General features: G+C 38.0%; 1 protein-coding gene across 3 annotated transcripts in view; it reads right to left on the bottom strand.

The window, feature by feature from the left end:
- Nucleotides 1–22583, bottom strand: part of LOC150083967 (uncharacterized) — a 276752-nt gene that overhangs the window by 126029 nt on the left and 128140 nt on the right. Inside the window, exon 1 of one of the 3 annotated variants that reach the window (XM_090374978.1) lies at nt 7477–7596. The exons of the other annotated variants lie outside the window; for them this stretch is intronic. The gene's annotated coding sequence lies outside the window, so the exon portion shown is untranslated. Of the gene's footprint in view, nt 1–7476; nt 7597–22583 lie in introns of those variants that run through there. 3 annotated transcript variants of the gene reach the window in all.

Genomic DNA, 22583 nt, shown 5'->3' on the forward strand with positions numbered 1-22583 from the left:
ACATTGTTCCTTAAACCATTCAGATACAAACTTTGCACGGTGGACAGTAGCATTGTTGTCTTGAAAGAATCCATCGCAATATGGATGAAAATAAAGCACTGAACGGTGACACTTCGTTTGATACGACAGAAGGATATTCACTGGAGATAACAAGACCTTCTAACGCAGTGGTTTTCAACCTTTTTTTTAATAACGGCACCCTTAAGTAATTTATTTTATTTTGCGGCACCCCTACTCAATTTTCTGCCTGTTTGATCCGATTCTCTCTGTATATATCCGTGTATATATATAATATTAAAAAATATATATGTTATATGATGTTTATTACAATAATATAATTATAAAAATTACATTTCATAATACAAATTATATATATATATATATATATATACATATATATACATACAGTATATAATTTTATTCTTTATATAGAGATACTAAGTAAACATCAATTATAGATCACCACAAAATTAAAAAGATACTGTACACCTCTTTATAATGAAATAAACATATAAATTAAAAAATAATAATAAGTTTAAGTAACTTAAACCCAAATTACGTGGCACCCCGGTTGAAAACCACTGTTCTAACGGTATAAGCGGATCCGGTCCGTAGGCAACAGAACATATCATATACCATGAGATAACGCAGAAGCTTAAGAACCATGAGACAACACAATCATTTTTCACTGTTCCACAGCAGTCTTGAAGTTTGCGGCATCACTGCAGTCGAATCGTTCGACTTTTTTTTTTTTTTTTTTTTTTTTTTCCAGAAAGAAACGGATTTCGTATAAGCACACGACTACCAAAGCGAAAATTCTTGAACTCCCACCGCATAGTTCGGTTGAAATTTTGGGGGAAGGGGGGGCTAAATTGAATTTTTCAGTCATTTTCCGCTGAAATTTCTATTCTGATGCACAATACGCTTTAAATTCCTGCAGTCTCTCTCCTTGGAGTACCTACTTTCAGGCACATTTCTTCCTTTTATAGCTGCATTCTCCTTTTCTCTTCGTACGTTTAATTACTTGTTGGCGTTTATGTAAAGTATTTTAAATTTTTGGCCAATTAGATATTTATTCATTAAAAGTGTTGATTGCTTATAGCAGTATTACTTTATCATTGGTCATCCGTGACTGCATAGTGACTTAGCGATGTACCATAAGGAAACCACTATATTATCAAGGACAATATGCAGTCACGGACAAAGGAGAAATCTGGTTTCGAGTCGCGTCAACGACTAGAGTAACTTCTAAAGGTTCATTAAATCGGAACTATAGTTAGCCTATCTCAGGCGGAGGGAATAGGATTTATCCCATGAGTTATTCCAAGATTCTCAAGCCCGTACAACTGACAAATCTGTGTTTAAAAATTTGTACAGACATAATAAACAATAGCGCAATATGGTATAAATCGCTGATGCTCCTAAAAAACAAAAACGACTTTGTAATACTGACTGTCAACACAGCCAAACATATCAAGAAATGTTGACTGTTTAATTGCTGCACATGCCTATAGAGTATACTGCGTTTAACAATTACTGTTATTATTACTGCTTTTATGATTTATACAGCGCATTAGCATCTAAAGCTATATTGCTGACATGTTTGTACAAGTTTTCACATGCTTGCAGAGCATAAAATGCGATGCCATGTTTGTACAAGTGTGTACAGCTATGCATGCTTAAAAATAAACAGAACGGGGAGGGGTGGAAGACCGATTCTTCCATCTGATACCAACAGCACCAACTGAAGAGGAATTTAATTCTTATTAAACAGCTCTTCAGTTGGTGCTATGATGCAGCCTCCAGCTTCAACTAACCAAATGAGTGACAAGTGACGAAACCACTATATTGTCACAGTGAGTTCCAAAATATGGGGCCTCGTGGGAAGCACAGTTGGTATAATCACCGTCCTCCCCCAAACCGTGTGGAAAAGAAATGAGTTCAAATAACGTCAATGACGCGAGAAATCTTAATGGGCCTTTTTCACAGCGTGGCTGAGTTAGTCGGTCTCAGGCGAGTGTAGCCTTGTTTTTCTACCGAAACCCGGGTTTTTCGTACAGTAAAACAGAAAATCGACCAAAGAACACACGCAATTGATAGATATAATATATATGGCGCAATATGGTCTAAGTCGCTGATGCACCAACAACAGCAGCCAACCAAACCTAAAAAACTTTTAAAATCTTTCAAAACAATACTGCTATCTAAAATAATTCGCTAGGTATGGTAACGCGGGGTCCCACTGGGGGCCCGGCGGCCAACAGGCCGGATGAACAATGGGCACAACCAACTACATACCACATGACCCATACATTATTTTTAAACCTCTGGCATAGACAGGGTACTGTCACTCGATACATAGAACATACGCGGAGATGGGAGAAATCCTCGGTGCCGTCAGACCCTCAACATTCCTATACCTATCTAAAATAACTAAAAACGGAAAAAACTAGACTACAGAACCACCTGCTAAAATTATGGCAGAGAAGATGGACGGAGATCACCAAGGGCAAGATAACCAAAAGATATCTACCAGACCTCCAGAAAATCTACCCAAAACAGCCGACCTGGTACTTCCCAGGGTACCATTTGACATCTCTAATAACAGGACATGGACCCTACAATGAGAAGCTGCACGGATTCGAACTCACTGAGGACCCCAACTGTACGTGCGGGGAGACAGAAAGCTGGAATCACATAGTGTACGAGTGCCCACGATATGAAGACCTCAGAGGGGTATTATCACAAAAATAAGATACCTACCAAAAGGATTGGAATCCCATTTCATAGATACTGAGGATGAATATAGAGCATTATCCCAGTTCGCAAAAGACCTCTTCGTCAGGAGAAGGACATTAATCACCATCTACAATGACTGACATCAAGTACCACTATTGAGACACCAGCCAGCACAATGTAAAGGCAAACTAAAGATGAGGGACACAAGCACAAGGACGGAGCTTGCCCCATGAGTGAAGAAACTTGAAAACAGAAATGCAGCAATAGCTGCCAATAGCCATATGGCGATCTGAAGAGGGCACTCTAGCCCCCTTCACACCTTGGGGGGAGGGAGACATTTTCGTCCTCCCCTCCTCTCCACCCTATATCTTCTACTCTGGTGGGGCAGGGGCATGCTCCACTGAAAACTGGGGCTACCTCTCTATTGGCCCCATATTTCTGTCTTTCTCCCCCAGCCTTCTGCCTCCCCCCTCTCTACCTATACGCTAGCGAAAGCCCTACACACCAAAAACTTAACATGCCTACATTACCTTACGCCCATAACTTGGCCTAGCAAAACTAAGCGATTCTACCCCTACATCGACGCGTTTCTTTCTTTTTTTTTTTTTTTTTTTTTTTAAGGTTTTAGCCGCCGAAATCTCAGGAAATTAAGCGGCAGGACCTGCCAGAGTGAAACAGATTACTGGGTTCCTGGTGTGCCTCCACGGGGCGTAAGTGGGGCATTGGGCCTCAGTAGAGGCCCACCGGCTAAATGACCAGATGAACAACGATACAAGGCATCACTCACACATATACAAAGTCCAATTGTATATCCGGCATCCCCCTCCCCCCATACTTCTCCTTCAACCCACGCACGGTACTAAGTACTATAGGTCTTGATACCTTTCGTGTTTTGGGTTTTCATAAAAAAAAAAAAAAAAAAAAAATATGTGTGAGTGATGCTTTTAAATCTCTGGCTTTTCCAGTCAACTGGTTCACCCACAATGTAAAGTACGCGGGGATGGGAGGAACCCCTGGTGCCGTTTGACCCTAAACACACTTTACACTTTATCTAAAATATGCGGTAAATATCACGATTGGCCACTTTATTAGACCTACCTATCCTTTTCATGAATGGAACGCTCCTTCAGTAACTGCATCCGTGTTTGTGCCAAGCAATATAAAGCAGATATGAATAATGGGTCCTAACAGATGTTAGGATCCATTATTCATATCTGCAGGCGGGTGGTGATGGTGTAATGATATAAGGAGTATTTTTGTGGAGCACCTTGAGCCCCTTGATACCAGTGGAGCAACATTTGGATACCATAGGTTATCAGGAAATTGTTTCGACTAAGCACATCCCATGGCTACAGTGTATCCATCTGTAAATGGGTCCTTCCAACAGGCTAGTGCACCATGTCATAAGACAAGGATTGTGCAGAACTGGTTCCAGGAACATGAGTGAATTTAGCACGCTGCAGTGGCCTCCCTAGTCATTAGATCCAGATCTAATTGAGGAAGCATGGAATGAGATTTTCGGAGCAGAGATTCACAACCGAATCAACATAGAGCAGCATTCCTTTCGATATCTCGTTCAGTTCATACCACGACAAATCCCAGGCTGTTCCACGACTAAAGGAGGACATATTTGCTATTACATAGCTGTGCCTAATAAATTTGCCACTCAGTGTAAGCACAATATTTGAAGTACTTAAACCTAGGAATTCAATATTTCAGGAATAACGAAATAGGGGTGATATATTCAGTATTTATACAGGCAACTAAGAAGAGAAGGTATCAGCATGTGTACTTATATTCCATATAAGTACAATCTATGGTCAGTTTGACTGCTTGGAAGATTTTTTCAGTTTCATCCGTCGAGGGAAATCGAATCCAATTTTTTTTTTTTTTTTTTTTTTACACTGTGAGTAGCGACGCTATCCACTGTGCTGCTCTCGAGTCCACTAATTACAGAAAGTTAGCATATGATTTCGGTTAAGTCACCGCTGATCTGGAGGATCGCTAAGATCCTATCCCCTTTTCTAACTTTTTACTTTATTTATTTATTTATTTAAATTATTGTTTTAAGATTTAATTTGCTACTTCCGGTAATCCACGACAGAAAAATACCTTGTTAGCTCCAGAAGCAGTGATTTATATATTCACTCTGGTAAAACGCTTCAAATAATTTCCAAATTATTTTGGAAGTTAAACTTTCTGGTAAAAGCGTTTTTATTGTTTCGAAAATATATTTTCGATAAAAACTTGATCAAAGAATATTACTTACTACTTAGTGTACCAACCCACTGATGGCAAGTACTATAAAGGTCAAAATTTCTATCTAAATAGTAGAAAGACGCAATACTCTTCATTACTGGTTGATTCATAAATAACAAATACCAAGAATCAATACTAGCAATTTCTGTCCAGGAAATCTTCAGAAATCCAGATCCACTATTTGGGGTGAAAAACTCCATAGAGATTCCCATTCCCACCTGAACAGTACGTATGCACGAGTCTCTGGATATTTCTGTGCACCACATCGCAAAAAACATCTTTCGCATACGACTTTATCCACTACACAAGAACGTCTTTTTAACCAGATTCGACTGCAGAAAACGAGATCCATCCCATAGCTTTTCTTCCTTAACAGCAATCTATGAGTAATAAAGACGGCTGTAAAAACAGGTGGAGTTACCGAAGGAGTGCGCTGGTGCGGAAGATAAATAATAGCAGGCCCAGAACGCACACGGAAGTTCAAACACGGGCGAAAAAGTGGACCGGAATGCATTCTTTAAGTATGTATGCAAGTTAGCGTTGCCGGGTATAAATCACGTGACAGCTAAACTATCCCTGTCAACCCTAACTCTAACGACTGTCGCGGGAATTCAACTTTCATGGAGATTTCTATTCCTTTAAAAAAAAAAAAAAAAAAAAAAAAAAAAGCGAAGCACATAGGCGGGTGTGATGGGGGCTGCCATTGCGAACCCTGTACTGTGCAGCATTCAACAACAAAGCTCTCTTTCTAAAGTTGAGGCTAAAAAGCACTAGTTTTCCAAGGAAAACTTCCTATCTTAGAGGCTTCTTTAGATGCAGACGTTACAGAGGCATACGAATCTATGTCACGGAAGTCAATGATACATGACGACACATGTAAACTTCGCATTTGCGGACGTACCACCGAAACCAACTTGATAGAGGGATAGTAAAAAAAAAAAAAAAATCATAAAAATGGATGTTAGTTATTAAAAACCCACAATCTTTTTTAAAACTCGTTTTAAAGGCTAGAAGAGAATTCGAATGATATGAGTATATAATCGAAATAATCTATTATGACGTCACAATTATCCCAATCACCAATTTAAGACAATGCACCAATGTCGTTGGCTTTGGGCTAAGTACGATCCCCGTACAAAGTCCCTCAGGATGCTGTAAATAATTTCCAATTGAACTGATCGAAAAAAATTTGTATTTTATTACTGCTGTGAAAGTTTGCATTCGTAGCCAACACAGATATACTGTATACGACTTTCCACAAGATAGATAGCACCTTTTCATAACAGATCAACAGCACTACCAAGCTTTTAGCAACTTCGCTCAGAAGCTTTTCACCCGCAGGAGAACAATAATGACCATAGAAAATCACACTCCTCCTAATTGTGACTAATGTCTCCCTCGCACCTTTTTTCCCAACCTGAGGATCAAACTGGGCATCCTCCCCTAAAACGTTTTCCAACTGAACCTGGACTTGACTTAAACCGGACACGACTCTGCCGATTGTGACTTCTAGCGTCTTGAAGTATTTCCCTGGAATGACCCTCTTCTACTTCCACCTACATGGACTGCTTACCCAGCCACATGGCTGGGTAGTATAGAGTGGTTTAAGACTACTCCAATGCTAACAGACAACACCCTCGCTGGATGGCTTTTCTTCCCTCTCCCCCAGGATAGCCCTTTCGCCTAGTGCAGCCAATGTTCCACCAGGCGAAAGGAGATGCCTTCATCTACATCCCTTCACTCTTACTCCTCTCCCATCTCTTTTTTTTTTGTTTAACTTGGACTTAGTCCAGTAATCTCAGTATGAAACGCGGAGTCCCATCCTGGGCCCTGCGGCCAAAAGCCAGAACGCAACCCAACGTTTTTTCTGGCTTTTACTGAGTAATGTATACTTCACAAGAGTACTTATGGCGTTATTGTGGAAAACCATCGGTAGCGCCCCCTCCACAAATACTATGTACACTATGCGAAAGTTCGCAAGACCTACATGATAATAGCAAATGAATGATAAGAAGCCAAGGAATGAATTCGAATACGCGTACACACAAAATTAGTCAACGCATATAATTAACATTAGAAAAATTGTTTGTAGGGTGGAAAGCATTTCTTGAAGTACAATTTACTGTCCAATTTGTGGTACATTATATTAATAAGATGACGGATAATGATATCTGCCATTAAAACTGAACCAAGCAGTACGCGCACTGCCTTGTAACAGACGTAAACACTGTGACGTCACAATTAGAGACACGTAGCCATAGACGACTTCGTCTGCATTTCTGACAAACAGCGCCAAACTCGTTTTCGTTATTTGGATTACTATCGTCATTAAATTATTACACAAGTACGAAAGGGAAGAAAACAATTCCTTGGACTGTTTACTACTTAAGAGAATAGTATGTGTGTACGAACGCCCATTTATATTACCTGACCCGACCTAATACATCATTACATAATCGGATAGTTAAATCTACTTACAGCAATGGCATCATTTCGGGACATTAGCAACGCAATGTAGAAGTCCATTTTATCAGCACCACGACGACGGACAGAAGATAAGCTGGAACCTTGGGTTAAACGGCGACACTTGGAGAATTGTGTTTATATGAAAGGGGCTGATAAAAAGGAAAGAAAACTTGGCAGAGACAGAAATCGAGATGGTTTCTGACTACCAAGTGGGGGAGGGGAAAGAAGCTGTAATTTCGAGGTCACGATTGTGTTCATGCATTTATGCTTTGCCCTTAGGCTTCTATACAGCGTTTCCGATTTATACAAATAGAGATGCAGTAGAATGCATCGTTTTTGACAAAATGTCGCGGCATAAATTTAAATGCATTTTTAATATACCGTACATTTCCGCGTATAAGTTAACCCCCTCTTTTTAAAGACATCTTTCGTGTCTCCAAAGGAGCCAATTTTCAATAAAACCTGCATTAAGAACTGCTGTCCATATATTAATTAAATTCGTTCCTTTTAACGTTTACTCCGTGACATTTCATTACACTGCACACTAAACTGTAAAGGAAACGGTAAGCGTATACAGTAAACCCGTCATGGACGGTCACAAAACCGAAACTGAAAATCAAAAACGCAATTTCCGACTAATTCCATTACCGTTTTTGGCTGAGAAAGATACACAAATACGTAGGTTTTAAAAGGTGAGCAACAAATGCATATTTGTGTAAAAATATGTATGTAAAAACTGTAAATATATTGGTATTCATTCGTGTCTTTCTAACCCTCACGTGCTTTGATTAGAATTAAAATCAAGGTTATAACGGGGTGGGGGTCGATCATCGAAAATTTAAACAATTTTTTAGCGCTTCAAAGGTCACATTATACGCCGGAATATACGGTAAGCCATGTTTTTTCAGCGTTATTTTTCCAATTTTATCTGTTGCTGAAAAAGATAAAATTGGATAAATTCTCAGGTCCGAATTTCAAAAAATGATTACTGATAGTACACCGCTTTTGAAAGTACTGTACACATTAGGATGTCGATTATCCGAAAAGTTGATTTTACGAACTAATCAGGAATAGAGCACCACCCACATCTGTGGGTTGGTTCTAAAAGGAACCAATCTCGATTTTAATGCGTACTGTGCTTATAGTAAGACTGAACTATTATTTTGTCTTTCTTATGATAAAATGGGTCAATGTCTTTTAATAACGGAAGACAGCCAAACACACTGGCCCTTCAGAACCAAGCCACAGTTATCAGTTCATAACATTATATTATGGTCTGTAATACAACAAACTCCTGTGTATTTTACACCACTTATTTTTTTTAAATTTTAACAATAAAACAGCATAAACTCACATCCAACGAGAAGGCTGTACGTACTTTCTTTTAACAATATCGGGTGGAAGAAGAATATGAAGTGTCTTTATTCTCTTCGGACCAGTAACTGAACTGTTTTGAAATAGCATACAATTAGAAATGGGAAAGTTTGTTCAGGTTCGGAATTCTATTTGCGTGTGACTTATGCCAGGACTACGAATTTTGTTATAGTAAGAACTTGGCTTACAACAATGCATATGGTATCATGAAGAAGAATAACTATGATTACGTATATTGCCAACCGTTTCTTTCTTAATATTTAAAAACACTATTTTAAAGAAGAAGACACTAAGCAAGGCTTTTCTTTAACGTAGTCTGCTATTTAAACTCGTTACTCAGTAAACTACATACATCGCCCACGGTGTTTTAAAAATGTCTGCAAAACGTGAACAAGTAGAGACATTCATTATTGACAAGACATTATTTCATGAAAAGAGTTAAGGATCATCAAATTTCTAGAGAAGGGTTGGTTTTAAAATGGGAAGTCCATTTTAAAACTAACTCTTCGATTTTCATCGAATAAACTAATCAAAGTGACCAATTCTCCAATCGTCTAGAATAATCGAGCCCTCGTGCAAATTCGATTAATCATATATACGTGACTCAACTTAAAATTAGAGATGAGTGGCTTTTAGAATGTTTTCCGTTTTCACTGAAATGGACTTTTTCCTTTTTTCTGCCGAGTGGTCAATTCTTCAGTACAGTAGCACACGCGTTCAAATTGACAGTTTTTTTTTTTTTTTTTTAAAACCAGTTCATATTGTAAGATGTAGATCTTACAAATTAAAATAGAAATATTTGTTTTTCCTAAAATAAATTCAGGTAGGGCAATGGAAAGTGAGAATTAGCATTAATGCCCGAGTATTAAGTTAAAGATAGTAAACATTAAGATAGAATATTTAGGTTGAATGTAAAAAAAGGTTAAAGTTGGAAGAACACTGGATTTAGTAATGGACAGTTTTAGGCTTGGGAATTAAAATAGTGGCTAAATGGAGATAAGTGGTTTCGAGTAATGTAGGAGGGCAAACAGGGACAGCACTAGAGAAGGGGGTGCCATTTGAGAACAGGCGTGAAAGGGTTGCTGAGGGCAAGAACGACAGGACCGTGAAAAGGGATTACGAAGCATTTCTTTTGATCTAAGCAACCGTTAAAAAGTAAACAGGAAATTAGTGGACGTCCAGTGTTCGCGTCAAAAGAAAACGGCATCAGGGTGACTGAATTTTGGATAAGTTGGCCATATTTAGCAGAGAAAGTGTGAACACGAAAATAAATGTTTTGGAGGTTACTGACAAACATGAAAGGGCCACATACAGCCGTGTGAAAAAAATAAGAAATTTCTACAGAAGAGTTTGTTTGTGCGCTACGGAGACAGCTGGTGTGAAATGTTTTAGCAAATAGGAAGGAATGGAAAATTAAGCAGAGTATGAGGGATTGGTTGCAAGTCCTAGGAAGGCGTTCCAAACTTGAGGAAAAAAGAAAAGTTTCGAAAGGAGAGGGAACTGTGGTCGAGAGTAGATTGTGGTTTTTTTTTTTTTTTTTTTTTGAGTGCGGGGGACAGAGTCAGATAGGAGAGCTTAGTAATGTAGGTCCTCCTTGTAAACAGTCTGAAGGAAAACTCGCGAAGGAACTGCTCATGGATTCTAGTTCCAACCGCAGAGAATGAGCCAAGTATGTACACCTGTGAATATATCGTCTACACAAGAAGGTGCGTCATGTCAAGAGTGCCCCAGAAGTGAACGTCTGCTTGTCCGCCACTAAGGAAGCAAAGTGCCCAAGAAAGGGGAAAAAAAGCCTGAACGCAAGGAAATTGGAAGTAGCGGCCATTTCGGAACGCAAGTCTGTTTGTTTTTTTTTTCGAATCCTGAACTCAAGGACTCAACCTAGCTCTGTAAGGAATTGAGTGATAACCCATTAAAAAAAAAAAAAAGAACATTCCTGAAGAACATTCCTGTTGCATTAGGCACTGAAGTTACTGAAGTTGAGATAATTTGTTATGAATGTTAATGATTATGAAATAACGAAAGTGTGGTACAGGGGTAAACAAAGAGAAAGTGATAGTATAAAGGAATTAGTAAAGAAATTGTATTTATAGGGGTAGTACTGTAAGGATATGTTAACCTATATCATTAAATTAGGCCAGGTGCCAACACAAGATAACATACCAGATGAGGTACAAAGAGAAAGAAATTTTATTAATAGAAAAACCTCATGAGTAAAGAGGGATGAATAAGATGGTAAATAGAGAGTAACTAAGGCAGAATGAGTGATTTATAGTGAACATTACTGAGGTAAGAGGATACCAGTTGTAATACACTTCATGTGTTAAAGGCTAGACACAAATATACAAAAAGAGTAATAAGAGCTGAAATGAGTTTACTGATGTACGTGATAAAAATTGGTAATGTAAGAGAATGATTGAGTAATCATCGAGGGTTCATATTTAGTAAGATACAACTGATACAAACTGATGTTAATAATTTGTAAATTGAGAATAGTGAGAGAGATAGTGCAGTGTACTGTAATATGGTTCAAATATATGGAAATTGGTATGCTTGTATGTAATTATTTGTTTTTTTTATGTAAATGCTGTATATAATGTTCATTAAAGGTTTGTATTTCTTTTGTAAATGAATGTCTTTAATGTGCTGTTAACACCCGCTTTATACACCCTAGAATCTAGAATTTTCTGTGACTTGCAGTCAGATTTGCGTTTGTGGGGTGGGCTTGAGACTACAGTAGAGTTCAAAATCAAACAAAAAGAAACCCCCACAATATGCAGTATAGAATTTTTTACTGCTAATTTACCTTGATTACGTATTGTACTGGATTTCAAAACAACGCAGAGGTACCTCAGGCCCTGCTGTATCACATTTTTACACTGTTTCGATTTATTAATAATGGAGAGAGGAAACTTATGAGGGCTAGTTAAGAAAACTAAAAACAATGCATTACGTAATCTGTGAATGATTCCTTAGCTATGTTTATGTATTTAGTGGCATTTTAACGACTGAAAAAAAAATTTAGAGTGAATGCCTATGCAATGCCATGCTACACGTTATGCTGCATACCAACGCGACAACTTCTAAGAAACCAGTTGTTTGCTAACACGGTCAACCGCGATGAACGCTAGCATAATCACGTGGCAAGTAACAGAGGGCGTCCTCACGGACCGAAGCAATGACAGTACCAAGTACCGATTTGCCTAGAAATTTTTTTCCCCATCCTGAAGTCTGTCACCGACAAACCTGGATTCAATTTCACGCAACATTGCAGACTGCAAGGGTAAACAAAGGGAAAAGGAGGGAGCTGTGAACTTCGGGGTGGGGGGAGAGAATTCTGATTTCGTCCGAACGTTATCTGAAAACATCTGATTGACCACACGCCGTCAACAAAACAAAAACGTTTCCATATTGACCGCTGGTAGGACGAAGCTTCAAAGTTCGCATGTCACTATGAAACACCGTACAGATGGCTACAATCACGACATGATTCCCATCAAAGCGAAACTCGCACGCAAAAGAGATTTGCAACAAGCGAATTTCGTCATATCGGATAGATCGCATGCCAGTAAAATGGTTGCAGAGGACGAGTCTTTGGCGAATGAGGCACGCAAAAAATCTAGGATACAGGCGAAGTCCATCATTCGCCTCCTGGAGTGTCATTACATTATTGCATGATTGCCCAAAAAACGACATCTGCAAGTCGACTGGAATACAAGCAGTCGACTTGCAGACGCATTACTTCGATGTCCCGGATGTAATTTCCTTTCGCAGTGATCAAAAAAGTCAACCCAATCGCTGCAAGAGAGCGTATTCGACAGAAAAATTCGAGGCAGCAGACGATAATGCTTTTCATAGTTAACAGATCCAAAGCACACAACTTACTATGGCATTTGGTATCGTATTCAGGATAAGTGTAACATATCCTGAATACGATACCATTTCGCTATCCTATCATGGGTATTAAACATATTCATTAATCTCCCAAGTTCACCTAATAGCACGTCCACAAGAAGTCAAATACTATAAGAACAAAAGTTATGAATGCAAAAATGTGTCGGACTGAGAGATCAATCTCGCAAATTATCCAGAAGTATTCTGTGTACTGAAAAAAAAAAAAAAAAGAAAGAAAAAAAGTGGACTTCATAATTGATGATTCATGAACACATTTAACCATCTAAGCAGTAATAATTATAGCTTTATGGTTTATTGGTGCAAAGAATACTTTAGCCATACAGCACCCCAAATAAGTTGTAACAGCTCTTTTCCTGAACCACCAATGAAGTCTCGGTTACACAATCAAGTCGGATCATATTCTTACTACTACTGATATTCATCTTATTCGCTTTCTTCCACTCTCTAGAAACTTTGGTCAACCGGGATTTACCTTTCACCATGAGAATAGTACTTCGTTTTTGACCTGACTTACTCTTCCTGACGATCCCGAATAAATAAAGTCCATTGTAAACCTTTGCAAAGGATGGTTGCAGGTTAGATATGCGGAAATTTGTTTACAGCCAGTTGGTAGTTGATTTGTTGGAACAAACTGCCATCTGGTGCTATGCGAGTAGTTTGAATAAATTTAAGAATTAGAGAAATTATTGGAGGGTTTGAGGGAAGTGTGGGAACTTTTTATCATTTTTTTTTTTTTTTTGTGATGTTGTGTAAGCTTCCTTTGCCACTAATACCTTAAGATATTCATTTTTTTTAAAAATTCAAATGTATTTCACTTATGAATTATTACTAAAAGCAAGCAATAAATTTCCCAGTTTATTCCCTCAAGATCAAAGTCAATCTGTATTAAAATTTTTCCCATTTATTAAGGCTGGAAGATATGCACATAACGGTGTCCTCCACATCATGCACTGGGACACCTCAAACTTGTGAAGAACAGTTAATTACAGAAGTCACATGACGGGTAGATGAAACACAATGAATATGGAAGGAACTAAGTCATTTTATGGGACCATCAAAAGTGGATGTCACATACACCTGGGGGTGGTGTATGGCCACAGAACGGTTTCATATAGATTGTACTGTACCACCAATGGAGTTTGGTAGCATGATGATACAGGCCTACATTACGTGGTTTGGACTTGATCTACTGGTCGTCGTCAATGAAATCATGACTCCAACTGTCTATTATGACATTTTGAACAATTCCGCTTTATAAACGCTGTGGTGATTCTTTGTAGAGGGGTCGTATTTGTATAAGCATAGCAACGTTACGTGTTATAAAGCAGTATACATTTAAGGAGCGATTGATTATCAAACCACGTGCCCAAAAGCTTATGTACTGTACTTAAGTGTTGAGTAACCGTGAGGTGAAATATGTACGAATTTTATTATTTGGGGGGGGGGGTATACAGGAGATATGTAGTAACCTATTGATGTGATATTTGATACAAAGATCTAGAAGAATATTTCTGAGTCTTAAGGAGAGGAGTTGCTGTTTTATATTTATCAAAATGTTTCTTGGGAAGGCTGTGGAATCGAAATTGGACCTAAAACCTCCCCAAAGATCCATAAAACATACACTGAAATGTGGTGTCATTCTGGCTTTTTCCTTTACGAGTAACGCTCGACTATCCAAACAAATAAAATTTCTGTGGAGGAGGAGAAACTCGGGGCCCTTATTGAACAGGAACCCGAAGTGATCCTAAAATCTTCCCAGGGACTAAAAGAATATATCTCGATACCAAATTTTCAGGATAACTCGAAATTCTGCATATATATATATTATTTATGAGATTTTTCTATATAACGTCATCCCTGATGAAATATCTGATCATGTATCAGTATTTATTTCAGCTGACATCAGATCAAGCATTTCTGCATTACCTATATTAGACCATTTACCAAAAATGTTTCACCCCATATCTGATAACAGTTATACCATTTTCATTTTATTTGGATTTTATTAGTATTTTGATGTAGTAATTTTACTTTACAGTTCCCCCACTTTATATTGGCTTGGTAATTCATCATAACCTCTAGGATATTAACATTCTTTCACCTTTCACAAATCTACTACACTTCTTTTTCTACTTTCTTCACTCTTCTAGTTACTGGCACTTTGTGTAACTTTCACATCCATTTATGCATACTTAATTCAATATATTAATACAACTTATATATATATATATAAATATATATATAAATAAAACTGCATTTTAATTGTTCCGATTTTGATGAAATTTGGAATGATTCAACAAATCTCAATGACCCAAATATCAAATTTCATGAAAATCAGTGGGAATCAAGTTATACCCGAACAAACGGACAGGCAGATACCATGAAGACAACGGTGGGGGGAGTTAGTTAGGGAACAGCGAACGCGTTCCCCCCCCCTCGTTGTTTGCGAACGCGTAAAAAAAAAAAAGAGAAGCTATTTCGTTGAACAATCTGGCAAAAATCGCCCCCTCTCAATAGTCATGCAGTAATTAAATTACTGCATGACTCCCATAAGGTAGTTGGTTTCATCGATATGCTGATTCCGAATATTATCTGTTTTTTCTACACAGAACCAACAGTTTTCCCAGAAGCGAAATAAAAGTAAATTTTATGCAATAGTACTAATATTGCATTTATTATATTTTTTAACTTCTGTAGAGAATAGAATATTAACCTTTGCTACCAAGGAGATAACTAAAAAAATAATAATAAGCAAATAAAGCACAGAAACCCTCCTCGAGTTAATAACAAAAATTAAATATGTATATTTAAACGCTTATCTGTTGTGGTCAGTGTGATCATCGCGAACCAAAAACAAGTAGAGTCGCACATCACAACTTCATCCCACCTTCCTTGTTACCTCTTATGTCCTGGTGGAATCTCTCCCCATGCCCTTCACCGTCATTACCCAAATTTGGTCTGAAACAATCCATTTCAGTGTGCAATTAATGGATCTTGATTGACATCCTGCATCCAGCTTTTCGGAAATTTTCAATCAACTAGACTGAAAATGACAGCCAGGCATTTCGCTCAACATAGCGTCAGGCATTTCGTATTCCAATTATGGTGAAGCCAACGTCTGCCTAATTTTTGGATAAATAAATATGCCATCTTTTACATCAGACAGTTTTCGAAACATTTACTACACTGTGTGTGCCAAGAGACAAATGAATTCTGGCAGACCATTTTCTTGCAAATCCAGAAGGAACCCCAGTGTCCCCACAGACATCCCATTTATACAAGTCATACTTGATCTTCTCTAGATACAGGTGCCTCCGTAGCCAGGTGGGAAGGAACAGCAGTGCTAGCACACGCTTCTTGATTAGACCGGGGTTCGATCCCGTCACCACCAAATACAGAAAGGTCAGGGAATGACCACCGCATATCCCGGAGCAATATGGCCTTAGTTGCCAATGCTCCTAAAAATCAAATAACAAAACAACAACATAACAACATCTAAAACATGCTTCACATTACTGTAGTCTTATTTAATACGAGTATAGTGAGCAATATTAATCGATGGGAGTACATGTCCACCGTGAAGCAACACAACTTTCAAATTTTACTCTTCTTGATTGTCGTTAATACCAGTTTCTTCATAAAGACCAATCAACACAAAATAACAGCACAGGGATTCTTCACAAGTGAAAAAACGCGCATAAGTGACATGTCGTCTAATGTACGTGGAAGTCTTGCAGCTGGGATCCAGTAGATTCCACTCTTTTAAATGAGATGTCAGGAGCTCTGCACTGGATCTGGCTAGACCCATGTCCTCCATTAAGTTATCCAGTTCTTGCTGATTAGGGAAATGTGCCGCTTTACTTGACCAGGCTTCTGAGCTGTAATCACAAATATCTTGTTAATAATCAGATTCATCATCCAATTCTGAAGACTTCTCTACAAAGTGGACCGGGAATTGGTAGGTCCTCACTGTGTGACACAGGAGCAACAGAGGATCGTATGTTGCGATACACTACAGATTTTCCATCCGCACACTTTAAACTTTGATTTATCCATACTACAAAAGCAGCAGTCTTCTCTGATCTTTCTCCATATGGAGAGAGATCAGAGGTAAAAGGTAAACACTTACGACTAACCAAAAAATCAACCCTGTAAATGTTGAATGCAAACTACCTCAGTAGGAATGAAGTTCTCTCAACTTGCCTTCACGATCCACAGACTTCATATACACTGAAAACTTAGTGTCACCAAAGATGTTACGCTTCACCTGCTCTGGACCTATATAATAACCGCAAACATAGCAGAGTCAATTTGGAGATAACCTACATCTGGCCATAACCAACTGGTGGGGAGGGGGGAGAAAGAGTGAATAAAAAAAAAAAGGAGGAGGAGGAGAAGAAGTTTATTATACGAATACGACAAGCTCTTATATACCACGGTATTAGTACAAACTTATGTAATACTGCTACGAGCATATAGCAGTAAACATAATATCCAGTGTTCTGCTACAATGGATAGTCTATGTAATATGCATGGGGAGATAACAGAAATAGTATTTGTCATATGCAAGGAAGTCACAGGCTTTTACTGCACTGGCAAAAAAAAAGTAGATAAGAAAATACAAATTATATGCATTCCCTCTTCGTATAAGTAAGTATCCAGCTGACCTTTGAATTTATTCAAACTGTCAGCATCAACTACCTGTGAGGACAACTTGTTCCAACAATCAATGACTCGCTGGCTAAAAGAAAATTTCCTACAATCCAATCAAAACCTCAACTCCTGTAATTTGAATTCATGCCTCCGAGTTCTGGAATTCTCTATAACAGTGAAAGTTCCGCTTTCATTCATTTTACTAACTCCCTCTCAGAGTCTCAAACGTCAATCAGGTCACCTGTGAGGCGCCTGGTTGCCAATCTTAGTAGCCCACATAATGGGAGTCTTTCCTCGTACTGTTGTCCTTTTGCCGATCTCACTTTCGCAGTTGCCGGTCTTTGGACCCTTTCAAGAAGTTCAATGTCTTTATTCAGATGAGATCTCCATACTTCCCCTCCCACTTATTCCAATCAATCTGGGGCCGATTAAAGTCGCCCATAATAAGACATCCGCGCTTGCTTGCCCATTCCATCTGCATTCAGAGACTCTCATCATACTCTTCATTCACAATCTTCGGTTTGTAGTAGATTACTCCCATTCTGCTACCTTTGCTTCCAACTAACTCACACCACACAGATTCTACGCTGGCAGACGTAGCTTCAGACGCAGCAAAAGCTCTTTTCGCGCTCATGCTGCTTTTTTAATAAGAAGCATGACTCCTTCTAACTTCCTTATCTTTCCTAAATACACACAGTAATCCCAATTTCCGGGTGGCACCACGTTCCACTTAGTCCTATTATGTGAGCATTAGATGTCCTAACCAGGAGCTCAAATTCACCCATTTTATTGACAAGACTCCTGACATTACTGAAGACACAGTTAAGACTAAGTAATTTTCCTTTGTCTCAGATCCCTTGAAGTTATTTAGGTTTGCTTCCCCAGCTTTATCTTCCCCCTCATTTGAAACGTTGCTACCCGCAGAACATTTTACCACGATCGACTGTTGCGGCAACAAACAAGAATTCTCGAGGTGAGTACAAGCATTACTTCGACCCATATCATCAAATAAACACGGTTAATAAATAAATAATTGCCGGCTTTCTACTAGTCCAATTTTAATTAAATTTGGATAGGCTCCATAAATATTTTTAAATGGCTCTAATATAAAATTTCATGAAAATCCATCCATTGGGAGTAGAGTTATTACATGCGAATGGGGAGGGGGGGGAAGTGAAATAAATATATGAAATGATAATAATAATTGCCGGATTTCTATTGGTCCGATTTTAATGAAATTTAAGAAGACTCCACAAATCGTTCGAACAAAATATATTTCATGAAAATCTATTTACTGAGAGTCGAGTTATTACATGCAGCCGGACGGACAAAAAAATAATAACAACCGGATTTCTATTGGTCCGAGATTTTAATGAAATTTGGGATGGCTCGAACAAATCTTTCCAATACACCCAAATAATCCAAATATAAAATTACATGGATATCCATCCGCTGGAATCAAGTTATTACATGAAAACGAAAATAAATATATAAACAATAAAATAATAATTGGCTGGTTGCGATTTTAATGAAATGGAATAACTCGCCAAATCTTTTTAAGAAGCCAAAAAATATAAAATTTCACGAAACTCCTTCACCAGGAGTCGAGCTGTTACATGCGGGCGGCGGACAGACATGATGAAGACAATAGGAGCACTATGCATATATATACTAACGCGCCAATAAACAAACATCTTAAGGAACAGTGCATCGTGAGTACAGATCTTTTTGTCCCTGAACAACAAAAAAATATTTAAGATGGCCAATGTCTGACGCTTATATGAATGGCTCTTTTGTGTCATATTTTAATGTAAGTAATAGATGGCAGAGCTGCAATGGCTAAAATGTTCTATGTTATATATCAATTAGTTAAGAAAAGGAGGCATTACCTCTATGATGTCTTGTAGAACACTTCTATGCTGGTACTCTCCGTTGTTGAATTAACTATGCAAATAATTTAAGTGAGTTTCTCGCACTCTTAGACAATCAATAATCCAATGCACCAAGGAATCGGTGGCCGCGGACCCAAAAATTACATCGAATCACCATCTCAAGTTTGAGTGCGAGAGACAATAAGTCCATACTTTAAAAACAATTTAAACAATAAAGGATGGACTCATTGTTTAAATTGTTTTTAAAGTATGGACTTATTGTCTCTCGCACTCAAACTTGAGTTGGTGATTCGATGTAATTTTGGGGTCCGCGGACCACCGATTCCGTGGTGCACTGGATCATCGATTCTGTCTAAGAGTGTGAGGAACTCATGTAAATTATTTGCATAGTTAATTCAACAACGGAGAGTATCAGCACAGAAGTGTTCTACAAGACATCATAGAGGCAATTCCTCCTTTTCTTAACTAATTTTAATGCAAGACATAAATAGCCATTCCTATTTCATAAGAGGGGCGAAAAGATAAGGGTACAGTGTGGTGTGTGTATGATTCAGCAGTTGTAGCATTTAACAGTTTCAAAGACACAAGAAAAGTAACTGATTATTCCATCAAAAAAGGAGGTTACTCATCTATAAATTCGAACAGCCGCTCGCAACCATAATTACCAACAAATCCATTTAAGAAGAGACGTATTTTGCTTCACTTTACACTGCACTCGCTATTAATTAAAAATTAGGAGATCGTGCAAGCTGTAATTACAACTGCCTCCTGAGACAGTCCACCCTTAATATCGGTTTCACTTCGTGAGCATCAATAAAGCTCGCTCTATGCCGTGAAGCCATCGCCAGGGAAAATTCACAATCTGAAAACGGTTTTCCGCTAGTAGAGCACACAACGCGGAAACGAGATCGACGCTATATATAAAATTCGGATTTTCAATGCCCTTCACGATTTCTGTTGCTATTTCCAGGTTAATATGCTAATAGATGGCCGATAAAGAAGGAACGCAATACTGACAGACGGCGATAAGTTTTATGCCGTAAATTCAGTGACGGAAATTGCATATGGGTTGTAGTAATCGGCAGCAGAGAGGGCGCTATAACTTACTTGATGGTTTCCATATTATATAAACCATAAACGTCCACCAGTGAGATTTTCTAGGAATTTTTTAAGCACTTTTCCTCCAATGACTATTTAGTAATCAGTCTTTTTTCGAAAACGAAACAGCAGACGATTTAATTCAAAATACGTTTTGTTACAAATGGCAGACGACAATAATGTTCATTTAAGTAACACGATCTCGAGCAAGAGAAGGGGGAGAGGCAAGGAAACGAAATGGTCGTGATAAATGAATCAGGCCACCGGTAACTTCCACTCATCCACTAAACAAAATTGTTATTGGAGATGAAACTAATAAAGTTCGTAAAACTGTGTGACGTTTATTTCTTAGTGTAGCGTTCTATAAATTGAACGAACGCTTGCTCAGAATTAACTTTTTAATATTTCCAAGTGGTATCAAATTCTGTGTTTACATTTGTGGTTCGAGAATATTCAAAGCGTCTGTCTTTCGAATTTTCTAATGTACTTAATTAAAAACAAATCTTAGCAATTATTGTGCAATCTAGGAATTCGCGAAATGGTGAAAACCAAGTATCGATTTGAATTATTTATACTGAGAGAATTAAAATCACGGTATTAAATAAGAAAACGGAAATGAGCTGAATAAATTGATAAAATTAAATTTGGTAAGCTACATTTCGTCGATATAAATTCATGGCAATTTTATTTTGACCGGATATCAATTATCCGGAACCTTTTACTTTTGTTCTCATTAATTAATCCATTAAAAATAAAAAAAAATAAAGAAGCAAACATTTGACTTCTTGCACTGAGGTATTAAAAATACCTTAAAAAGGATCTTAAATAAATATCATGAACACGATACAAATATTCTGTTTCACCAAAAGATATTACTTGAGTTAACAAGTTTAACTGATGTTCTTAGATGCTAGCTTTGTTCTGCCTCTGGACTACTTTCAATATGTGATGTAAATATATCGTTTCCAATAAAACTGTTGCACAAGAGTGGAGGGGGGGTAGAACTGAAGGTGTGCCAATTAGAACTGGCAAACTGCAAAAGTTCTTACAGACTTGTATACCAACTGTACTTGTTATTGGTATCTAAGGTACAGTTTGATACGAAGAAGAATGTATGGCAGAGGCCAAAAACGACAAACTTTCTGGAAAGAGATTACGTCAAAATATTAAACAGGGGACAAGATGTACTGAAGTCGTATACAACTCAAACTGCGCACAGAACAGTTAGGGGTAACCAAAGACATCGGGTAACGCGTTAAGAGTTCTGCTGGTCAAACTGATAGCCACCGATTTCTGTATCCATGGCAACGCGCATGGTGGAGAGAAATGAGGCTGCAAAATTCGCGAAGGACACGTTAAATTATTTGACGTTTTTTAGTACGTACTTTTCTGATTATGTTTAAAAAATCTGAAGGAAGAGTCACTCAAGCGAACGACCATAATGTCAATCCACACTAGCCTGGAAATTTCCCGTCACTGAACTAAAAAAAAATAATAATAATAAATAAAAAAGGAAGGAGGCAAAGCATAGAAGAACCTAAACCAATGTGAGTTAACACACCACCACCATTCTTTGACAATGGCGACTCGTATGTCCTTGAGGATGGAAGGAACCCCATAACACTGCTAATTTTCATAATTAACTTATCAAAATTCGCAGAATTCTAAAGGCGTAAATCCAGGCAGAACACTAAAGCATATTTCAAAAAGCTGGTTACGGTTCTCCCCTGGAATCCAATTACGGTTCTCTCCTGGAATCAAATTTCAATTATGTAGATAGATAATTTATGTATTGAACTGCTTTCGATCCTGCAGCTAGTAATAATTAGAACAGTTTAAATCTTAAAAAGACTGCTCTCTTCTTCACCAATCCACAAGATCCTAAACACAGGAAGAATTCCAGGATATTTCTAATCCTTGACTAGAATAAAGAAAAGTTAGATTTCATTTCAAAGACATCACAATCGCCAAGTTGCAATGCAATTTCATTGGAATCCTTACTTTACCACATCGTCGGCAACTGATTACGAAGGTACAGAATTCTAAACTAAACTTTAATGCATTTCTTAAGCTTCCCAATTTGCAAAGATTCTGTGGTTCCAATACATTAATTGGCAATCTTCTTCTTTCAGACGGATCGGATTCCCAATGTTCTGTATTGGCGGGCAGCATTAAGAAAAGTTACAA

The sequence above is a fragment of the Mastigoproctus giganteus genome, chromosome 6 (assembly GCF_048544385.1).
Source record: "Mastigoproctus giganteus isolate SK-2022 chromosome 6, ASM4854438v1, whole genome shotgun sequence".
Classification (NCBI taxonomy): Eukaryota; Metazoa; Arthropoda; class Arachnida; order Uropygi; family Thelyphonidae; genus Mastigoproctus; species Mastigoproctus giganteus.